The sequence below is a fragment of the Mustela nivalis genome (assembly GCF_964662115.1).
Source record: "Mustela nivalis genome assembly, chromosome: 6".
NCBI lineage: Eukaryota > Metazoa > Chordata > Mammalia > Carnivora > Mustelidae > Mustela > Mustela nivalis.
Window position 1 is genome coordinate 71,402,125 of NC_139025.1, and position 10,570 is coordinate 71,412,694.

General features: G+C 45.9%; 1 long non-coding RNA gene across 1 annotated transcript; it reads right to left on the bottom strand.

Annotated features, from left to right (window-relative positions):
* Positions 1–7,547: 7,547 nt before the first annotated feature.
* On the bottom strand, positions 7,548–9,032 carry LOC309866701. The gene is made up of 3 exons (XR_014312765.1): positions 8,900–9,032; positions 7,687–7,752; positions 7,548–7,572 (listed from the first exon to the last, which is right to left on the bottom strand). It is a non-coding gene; the product is annotated as an uncharacterized lncRNA (long non-coding RNA).
* Positions 9,033–10,570: the final 1,538 nt, after the last annotated feature.

Genomic DNA, 10,570 nt, shown 5'->3' on the forward strand with positions numbered 1-10,570 from the left:
TTTCCTGTCTTGGAAATGGACTGCATTGCTGAGGCTGTTCTGAGTTTATCTTGTGTTCACTTCTAATGTGCGCTAAATGATTGGAAATGGGAAGCAGATGGACACTTGGCCCAGAGATTAAACTCCATCTCCTTAATTAGATGGTGTTGATTAAGGCTTCCATGGGGTCCTTCTCCTCACTGCCAAGGAAAAGAGCTCTCCAGTGGGGCTCCTCAAAGCATCTGGGAACTAATGGTTTATTCAGTTCCTCCTTCACATTTATTCACAGATACTGAACAAACAGGATCCAAGCTGTCTTTGTCTCTTTGGTTTTTCTCTAGCAGTCTCACCATGTGACTTTCCTCTCTGGCAAGAGTTAAAACAGAACAAAGGGAATTCTGGTTAGCCTCTGCCTGAACTTTGCTTCCTATCTTGAGTTAGCAAAATTTGGTTGGGGACAGGAAGAGGGGTGGTCTTCAGAACAGGGAGCTTCTGAACTTTAGGAAAGTGCTAGGTAGGGACATCAGCCTGGAGCTTCTCTATCAAAGAGGAGCAGAGCAGGAGTTTGGAGACTAACAGATCAGAGTTCAAATCTTGGGTGAGCTGATTAGTAGCTGAAACTGTGGCATGCCGATAAATGTTGAACCACAGACTCTTAAATAAGGCCCTGATTTGTAAACATGTACCAATTTTTGTGGTGTAAATACTCCCACCATGGCCAATTTTCAGCAACCAACGGGTTGTCACTGAATGTAAAATGAGGAAGAGATTCTCACTCTTGGCTCTGGTTAGCCTGTCTGAGCTGACCCCAGCACACCAGTAAGCAATACAAGCCCCCGTTTTATCATCTGTACAAAAGGAGAGATAGTTTGCAGGGATGCTACAAAGATAAAAGTAATGGCCAAAACAGAGGCTGACGCACACAAGGAGCTCAAAAAATATATCATCATTTTAAGCTGGACTTTAAGGAAGTGACTTCACACTGCTGAGCACTCCAAGAAGTCAGAGCCTCAGCCTTGAAAACTTAGCAAGTAAATTTCATTACCCAGGTGTCCGGAGAATGAATTCACACAAATTAAATGTATAAAGGGCAGTTTATAAATCACAATACCAATTTACTACCTTGATTTAGTGCATATACAGAATAATAATTGTTCTAAACCCAAACCAGCTTGTGGGATCTAAAAAAGAATTTCTTTTTGAAGGTTAGCAATTTGTTCATATACAAAGTGCTACAAAAGCTAAGTGCTAATGATACTTATTTATTTTATTTTATTTATTTGTCAGAGAGAGAGAGAGAGAGCACAAGCAGGGAGAGCAGCAGGCAGAGGGAGAAGCAGGCTCCCCACTGAGCAGGGAGCCCAGTGTGGGGCTCTGCCCCAGGACCCTGATATCATGACCTGAGTTGAAGGCAGATGCTTAACCAAATGAGCCACCCAGGTGTCCCAGGGTTAATGGTATTTAAATGTTTATTTAATCATCTAGATTAAAAAATTAAGCTAGGGCTACCCCAACAAATCCCTGGCCCACGCAGACATCAGCATAGCCCTGGTCTGAGAACCAAAACTAGTGTTCTACTCCTGTCTCCTTGCAGACAGCCAGCTCTCCTGCAGAACTTCGGAAGCCTGGACAGATAGACATTGTTAAGAGGACAGTATGTTTAATCACCCCTGAGCACTCCTGCCTGGAGTTTCCCCAACCAAAGCTATACTGATAAATTTTAAACACTATGGGGAGGGGTGCCTGGGGATTCCAGCATCCTAGGATGGAGCCCCACAGCAGCCTCCTTGCTCAGCAGGAAGCCTGCTTCTCCCTCTGCCTGCCACTGCCACTCCCCTGGCTTGTGCTCTCTCTGTCACATAAATAAAATCTTTAATAAAATAAAATAAGCCCTTTGGGTAAGGGAGGAACAATGAAGATTACCAGTTCCATTTTACTTTATGCAAACTGAGACACAGAGATAAAGGCACACAGAAGATAACTAGGGAGCAGAGACTGGAATTCAGATCTGAGGCATAGTTTAGTGCTCTTCTCTCTGTCCCTCGGATGAGCAGTTGGGCAGCACAAAAAGCATATGGTCCAGTGCTGGAGAAAACCACATGTGCAGATCAATTGAGAGAGGGTTTCTACAGTGGAGGATGCAGGATGTTCTAAGGAAACTCTCCCATTTGAGAAGGGGGTAAGGGTATGGTTGGGGAGGTTCTAGGTGTGGGGACCTCTGGTCCAAGTACTTAAAGGATGAGTAGAATTACCTCAGAATAGAGGAAAATTGCAGATTGGGTTTACCCGAAAGATTTTTTTAAGATGGGGATTAGCACATGAGACTTTTTTAGAGAATGCTTTTGGGAAGGGAAAGACACAGGATTGGGAAGAGGGAGTTGAGCCATGATACAATCCAAACAAAGGCCTCTGCCAACCCCAAAGAGCTCTGGAACTAAAGTGGACCATTCAGAGTTTTTCCAAGTAGGAGTGAGGGAGCCAGGCCATTTTCACCATCCCGTGAATCCGTCCTGGGTGTTGCAGACTGTCCCTAAACAAAGGTGTGAACAAAGGTGTGGCTCAGGATGAGTAATTTTTTTTTTTTTTTTTAAAGGACTGGTCCCCAGCACCAATGCCAGGTGCTGGGGAAATAAGTCTGCCATTTCTCAGGTTGGATCTGAGCAGATCACAGCATCCACCACAAGGGGAAAGAGTTTTTGACACTGAGGAAGGAAGGAAGGAAAGAAGGAAGGAAGGGCAAGTTGGTGCCATGTGAGTAGTCCAGAATTTGTCTTGGAAAGGATTTCATGGAAATCAGATCCTGAGACAGTCAGAGATATGCATACAGGTGGGTCACTGGGGAGTGGTCACTCTCAGGAACAACTTCTTTAAGGGAGTTGGGGAAGCAGGACTGGGAAAAAGGAGCAGCTAAACTGTAATACAGGTACAGCAGAGAGCTAGCTAGTCCCACAGGGATGGCCTATCAGAGATGTCCTGGATTGAAGTAAATGAGATAAGCCTTGTACTATTGCATTGACCTGTCACTGGAAATGGGCTGACCCCAAGAAAGAGTGCATAACCTTTTCCACAGGAGCTCCCTTCAGGGAAGGGCAAGTCCTTGGAGGGACTCAGCTGTGAGCCATCAGCCTTCAACACTCTTAAGAGCTGGGGGAGTGAGTGCCTTGGTCCTGAAGAGCCATGAAGGTATACTATTGTCCATCTCGTGAATGTAGCAGTTTCTAGTTCCCCTCGGTTAGAAGAGAAAACAACACATTGGCCAAATAACATGTATTTAAAGATGTGTTAACCTAGGGCACCTGGGTGGCTCAGTGGGTTGAAGCTTCTGCCTTTGGCTCAGGTCATGATCCCAGGGTCCTGGGATCAAGCCCCATGTCCAGCTCTCTGCTTGGTGGGGAGCCTGCTTCCCTTCCTCTCGCTCTGCCTACCTCTCTGCCTGCTTGTGATCTCTGCCAAATGAATAAATAAAATCTTTTAAAGAAAGAAAGAAAGAAAGAAATATGTGTTAACCTGCTATTTAGATAGCAAAGGTACCACATCTAGCATGATGGAGGTGACTGAGGCTCCCCTGGGTTGGGCCGGCAGTGCTCAGTTATCATCCATCAACATTTGCCTGACTTCCACCCAGACCACATTGGCAAATTAAATGGGGACTATTAGCCCCACGTCCTTTAGTTCTTTAAAAGCATACTAATCTCTGTCATTCATGTAAGGGAAAAATATTTTTTTATATTTTATTTATTTATTTGACAGACAGAGATCACACGTAGGCAGAGAGGTAGGCAGAGAGGGAGAGGAGGAAGCAGGCTTTCCGCCAGGCAGAGAGCCTGATGTGGGGCTCGATCCCAGGACCCCGGGATCATGACCCAAGCCGAAGGCAGAGGCTTTAACCCACTGAGCCACCCAGGCACCCCGGGGAAAATATTTTTTATAGTTTATCTGTGGTTTATGTATTTGTTTTGTATTTCGTAAATTTTAGGGTCATAGTGATCTTAAAATAGTTTAGTCTATCTTAAAATCCTTTAGTGACAGGGCTGAAGAAGGTTAAGTCAGATTGCAGTAAAATGAGGAACTTTCAGGAGTGAGAATTCATGGAGTTGGGTGCAGAAATGACCGCAACTGTGCCACGGGTGGGTAAATGGAGGTGGACGGGATGCTCTTTCACTTTTACCATTAACACTCACCTTTTCACTTTACCCCAGCATCAACATCATAGAGGGAAAAAATTATGGAAGTCCTCTACCCTCCCTTCCAATGGAATCCAGGGGAAACAGCTCATTATTGCTTCTGAATCAGAAAGTATCTCCCTTCATAATGAACACATTTAATGTTCTGTTAATCGAGCATCTGTGGGCGCTTTATCTTGGTTAATGGGGATATTTCAAAAAGCCCAGCTCAGGAAAATCTTCTGACTGGGCAACTTTTATTCCCTGGCGCGCTTCCTAACTCCTTCTCTATTAGGTACTCTTCTTTCCTGCCCACTCCCCTCTGCCCACATCACCCCTTAATCCACGCCCCAGGCTGCTAGAAAATACTGTGGTTTGTCTGGATCCAAACATATGGGTTTACAGGCTTGTCTATTTTCAGGTTTGTGTATTCATTGTTCTTACGTACATACAGATTTGTTGGTTATTAATTTTGTCTATAATCAACTTGTGGCTTAATGAGGATCTTGGAAAGGGGGAGGGCTGGTGGTCTCTTCCAGGAGAAAGGGAAGTGCAGATAAGCTATTGGTTGGGAGCTGGTGGTTCCCGTGAACCAGAATCACAGAAGAGCTCTCTTAGCCAGAGACTCTAACATCACTCACCTTTCCTCTCTGGTGTTCAGCAGGACAGCTCAGCGCGGGAACCAAGAGGTCGGTTTGCTGATGACAGTGCCGCCACCGCCAAGATGACCACCGACGGTACGGAGGACTCTGCTGAAGGAGGAGCTTCTGCAGGCTTGTTGGACTTCCTGCTGGCTTCATTCAGTTCCCTGCCTCTCTTAACGACCAGCTTTTCCAGGACCTGCAATTATCTCCAACTAGTCTCAGTTGTCAGGGACCTGGGAGCACTGGATTGGTCTTAAGCAGGCAGCAGACCTACATCCCTCCAAGTGTCCCAAAGAAAGCTGTTTATCTCGAAAGATCCCACTTGCAGGGTGGGGAGACATTTCTCCTGGCAGAGACTCCCATAAATCTCTCTGCCAGAGACTCTCCTGCAGCTCTCCTCCTCTCTCTATTCTCTCACTCACTCGTCGAGTCACTGAGTTAACAAATATTTATCGAGTAGCCACTACTCTCCAGGCACTAGGAACTACAGTCCTGGAGATGCAGCCCAAATAAGATCAAGACTGGCCCAGGCTTCGTGAAGATCACCCCAACTTTGCTTCATCTCATGGTACCCCCTACTCACAAGTACCCCTTGATTAGGAGAGAGAACGCAGTGTTCTAGAGAGGTTGGCATTTGTTTGTTTAAGATTATTATTTATTTATTTGAGAGAGAGAGACAGAGACAGAGAGAAGGAGCACAAGTAGGGAGGAGGCGCAGAGAGAGACGGAGAGAGAAGGAGACTCCCCTCTGAGCAGAGAGCCCAATGCTGGGCGCCATCCCAGGATCCTAAGATCATGACCTGAGCCGAAGGCAGAAGCTTAACTCTCTGAGCCACCCAGGTGCCCCTCTACAGAGTTTTGATTTGAAATGGCTGTGTTCGAAACTTGGGGATAATTCTTCCCATTGGCCGAACACCAGTGGAAGCAAAGATGCTGGAGTTCAGGAGAAGGGACGGTGGCATTGAGATGGTAGGGAGATATGCACAGTGTCAGAGCATGAGAGAAACTGAGAAGCCTTAACCCACTGAGCCACCCAGGCGCCCCGAAACTGAGAAGCCTATGCTTACATGCCAGCCAAGTGGATTGTAGAAGAACATGATAAAAGAACAGAAGACGAGTTACATTTAGAACTTAAAACTACAAAAACGCTCTCATAATTTCTCCTTGTATTTTTTTTCTATCTTCATGAAGATGTGATTTATTTATACTGTCATAGAATAAATAGAATCTTGATTTTTATTTCACACATCATCTGATTTTAGGTACCTTTGCTGCATCAGGATTTCAGCAGAACATTCTTCCAGGAGACTGGGGCAACACATCTGCCCCTCTCCCCAACCCCATTGACCTGTCTCAACTCTGACGCCACAAGCAAGAATACATTCACTGGGGGGTCCTCAGTCCCTGATCTGAACCACGCCTGCTCCAATTAGCCACCACAGGTCCAGAGCCGCCCCTCAGCTGCCAGTTTCCTTGGATCTTCTGACCTGTTTTACGAGCCCTTTCTCTCCCATGCCTAACACAGACACACAAGATGCACAATAAGTAGTTATTGAAAAAGTACATTTTGTTTCCACTTTCATACTCTTCTTCACGTAAGAGATGGCTTATTACTTTCATGGAAAGAACACTCAAATAAACGAAAAGAAAGAGCACTTCAAAGTCTCCATTCGAGTACCCCCAGCTAGGAGGGGGGGTGGTTTTCCACTCATATTCCCTTATTCTAGGTGCTGACTGGTTCCTAATCTAAAAAGGCACATTGACTCGCAGGCTTGGGTTGACTTCAGCACACCCGGAGAGAAGAGCAGATGGCTTGCTAGGTCCAGGAATTCCCCAGAGCTCATCTCTGTTACTCAACAGATCATTAACCTGGAGCTTCAAAACCACAATGGAGCACTAAGACAGCTAAACCAAGAGCTGCTGGGTCTTTTGCCTTCGAAGACATGGGCAATGATTAGGTTTCTCACCATCTGTAAATTTAAACAATGAAAGCACAAGAAAAAAAGTTGCCTTTTACTATTCCAGAGACCCCCAGTAACAGAATGCATGTAGGGTGATGAGATGAGGATACCCCCCCACCCCCACACTCCTAGAGGGTAAGATACAAGGAAACCTTGCTCACCCAGGCCTGTTCTTCTCAGATTCCGGATCAGACTTACAATCCCAGTCAGAGGGTGGTGCAGTGGGAAGCATCCTATTGGCTGGGATGAATTCTAGCTGATCATCTCAGCAATTTCATTCTCCAGAAATCTGCAATTTTTAAACCACTGAACAAATCATACAAAATGTCTGAAAATACAGCATAAAATATAGCAAGTATTTTTTAAATGCATGGTCAAATTCAGAAGAAAGCAGCAAGAGTGTGCTGCTGGCGGAACTGGATGCCAAAATAGGACCCCCATTTCAGGTACCAAGAGGTTCAGGTGTGAATGGCTATGCTGGGGGCAGGAGACCACCCTGTCCACCCCATTGACCCACACAAAGCAGAGAGTGGGAGGCTCCATAAATATTCAGGTCCCTCAAAGTCCTACCCCCAGAGAACAGGAACAACAGAAAAGGGAGTCAGCTCACCTGCAAAGGGAAATAAGGAAGCCGGCCCATCCTGACATGGATTCTGGTCGGAAATTTTACAAAAGGCTTCCTATGAAGATTTGTAACTTAAGCCTGCCCTCGTGCGGGTTTGGCATCCTAATTTACCAGCCGCAAGCTCCAGGCAGCCCCTCCAAAAACATTTCCGTATCCGTTTTGGAGCAAGTGTATACTCATACCCGAGTTAGTATAATGACCTGAGTTTGTGGTGAATGCTTGGGTTAGAGAGAAATGGTAGTCGATGAACACATTGCAATTTTATTTGTAGAGAGCTTGCTCATGTATCTGTGAGTCTTGCTCTATCTACTTACCTAAGCAGGCTTGTGCAAAAAGTATCCATAATATAACAGCACCTTCTTTTATTGTCATTTTAAAGCCTGAGGAAAGAAAATTTCTGTGATTGAGAGATACTCGAGTCAGGGTGACAGAGACCAATTCGGTAGGCTAGTCCCTTTCGTGGCACTTTGACAGGGAGTAGTCCTGATTATACAGACCAGGTTACAAGACATCCTAGCAAGTGAGAACCCTTTCAACAGCTAGAAACCACATGCCCCTGCTTTATGCCAACACAACTGAGTGCTTCCAATGAGCATTGCTTCAGCCCTCATGGTGAAATAAAGCCAGTTTTACCTTCCCGGAAACATACTTATTCAGATCACCCAACCTAGGACCTCCCCTTGCATATCTTGACCTGGCTCTCAGTCCCCCTTTCCTGCTCCCTTCTCCCCCTACCCTCTCCCACCCTGCACGCTCACCTAAAATCTCAGCTCCAAAGCAGGTCGTTCCAGTCATCACTACTCTGTCTGTAGGCTAGTTCCCTCCATGCCACCTCCACTTCTTTATCTCCTAAAAATCCCATTCTTAAGATAGCTCTGGTTGTGAGTTGGCCACAGGAGGAACGTGCATAGAATCTGAAAGATGGAAGTGAAGCCTCGTCTGTTACCTGCTGAAGATCTTCAGGATCAGATGGGGCACCGGTGGGCTCCAGCTCCTGCTGGCTCTCCTGCCCTATGCACCCCACTCTTTCTCCTGACTGAGGATTCTGTCAACCAAGGATGGGTCCAGGTCCCTCCCCATGTACTTGCTGGCAGACCCGCAGAGGCACAGCTGCCCACGGACCTCCCATGATCTCCTCCTTTGCTAAAGCTCCATTTTCAAGGCCAGATGTGCTTGGCATCTCATACAGACTGGATATGGACTCCTCTGATCCTCCGGCTTCGCTCCTGGACCTTCCTTCCCTCAGCTCCTCCCAGAAGTAAGTTAGGTCTCCTTTCCAAAGTAAAACCTTTCTCTGGGGACGGTCAGTGGTTCTGTCTCTGCGCTTGAACCCTGACTGATTCGCCCTGTTACCTGGTGCCCAAGAGAGGCCCCAATACAGAACGGGGCGAGAAGTATTTGATGTATCAGGGTATCACCTGAGCACCTTTATCCTCCACTCTGGAGTGATGAAATCGGACGGGAAAGATGGCATGCACTTCCCCCAAAGGAAGAGTATTGCCTTCTAGAGTCTGCACAGCTCCTTACCAGCTCGTTTTACTGGCTCTAAACATCACCTTCATCTGCCACTGCTTCTGTCCCATCCCTCCCACCAGGGCATGTTCAGGCCCAGCAGACCGCCGTCCTTCACAGTCCTTCAGTACTTGTCCTGCCGTCCATCAGCTCGGCTCAGCCCAGCCCAGCCCCATCTAAGCGCATGCGCTCTGCGTGCCTTCCTCTCCCCTTCGCCGCTCTGGCATGCTCTGAAAAGAACTGGTTTGGAGCTGTTGTTTTTCTAAAGATGCCTCCCTCCTGGCATTGCAGAGCAGCACACCCGCTAGAAGACGGGTAACCTTCATCTTGGCACACGTTTCTCTCTCACTGAGTGCACCCCGGCAATTCCCATTTAGACTTTTCTACAGAACAGTTTTGTAGCATTTCCATTTATTACACATTTAATTGCCTTTTAATTGGTGCAGCTGTTTTCAGCATGTTGGAGGCATACTGGAACTCTCTGCCTTAGCACCCATTTCAGGCTTCCTTTCTGCCCTGGATTACGTTACTGTCAGCCAAAACTTCGCGCTTGAGCCTTCAAGTTTAATCAAAGACTTACTGTCTAATATCAAGGCTTGTGATAGCCATAATCCCTTAAGGCAGGGGGCAGAGAACAATACAAAATTGCAGGGGTAATTTCAGGAGATAAAATTAACATTGCAATACACCAAATTCATGGTCCCGTATCAGTGGGTCCAGGCACTAAAATTTAAGTTCCAAATCCATTAGTTTCGATTCTATGCCTGAGGACAGAGGTGGGCTTTCCTGGAGTAGGGAGGTTAAATTATAAAGTCCTATATGCGTTTAATATTCTGTTGGGTCTGATTGTAATTTAACAGAAGACACGTATGATTTGTATCATTGAAACATTTTTTAAACAGTTTTTAAATTCTGTGTTTGGATTATTTTAATCTTCGGTTCAAATAGGCTCTCCAGCTGCTTGCTTTCTTGCTTGCTATTTTTCTTCAATTTAATTATTTAACTTACTCATTTCTTTATTTACATTAAGGAATATGGTGAGAAGGCAGGTTCTGAAGAGCAAGTTTAGGAGTTCTTGGCTGGGAGAGTCTCTGAGCCTGAGTGTTTACACTTGTGACCTTGGAGTAACCGTATCTACTGCGCAGGGCTGTAGTGAGGGTTAAAATGAAAATAATGATGATGGCAGTTCTTCACAACCTGAAAGCTGCTGTAGAAATACAATCATTATTTTCACAAGAAATCTATCCCCAGGTTATGAGCCTAGTCCTTTCTGGAAAAGTCTAGACAGATTACATCAAAACCTATTATTCCAGGATTCCTTACTTGGCTGCTATCTAGGTTTTTGTATTTTGTTTTGTTTTTGTTTCTGAACTCTTTCTCTGCTCATTAGTATCATTATGCAGAGTGGAAATAAGATGAGAAAATCTAACCCACTCAGTTTGCTATGTAAGGGGAACTCCAGTTAATGCTTTGGTGTGGACATACACAAAGCCCTGGAACTACATGTCCCAGAATCCTCCTCCCACTATGGTTCCTGGCTGGGGTCAACCCTTGAGAGGCTCTCATCTGAGACTGCAGGTGGGAGAGAAGGTGAGGTCTAACTCTCTGCAGGCAACAAGACGTGGTGTGGCAGCAAGCTCTTGATGTGTTACACTTTGATCATGACTTAGATCATTAGCCCCAGGA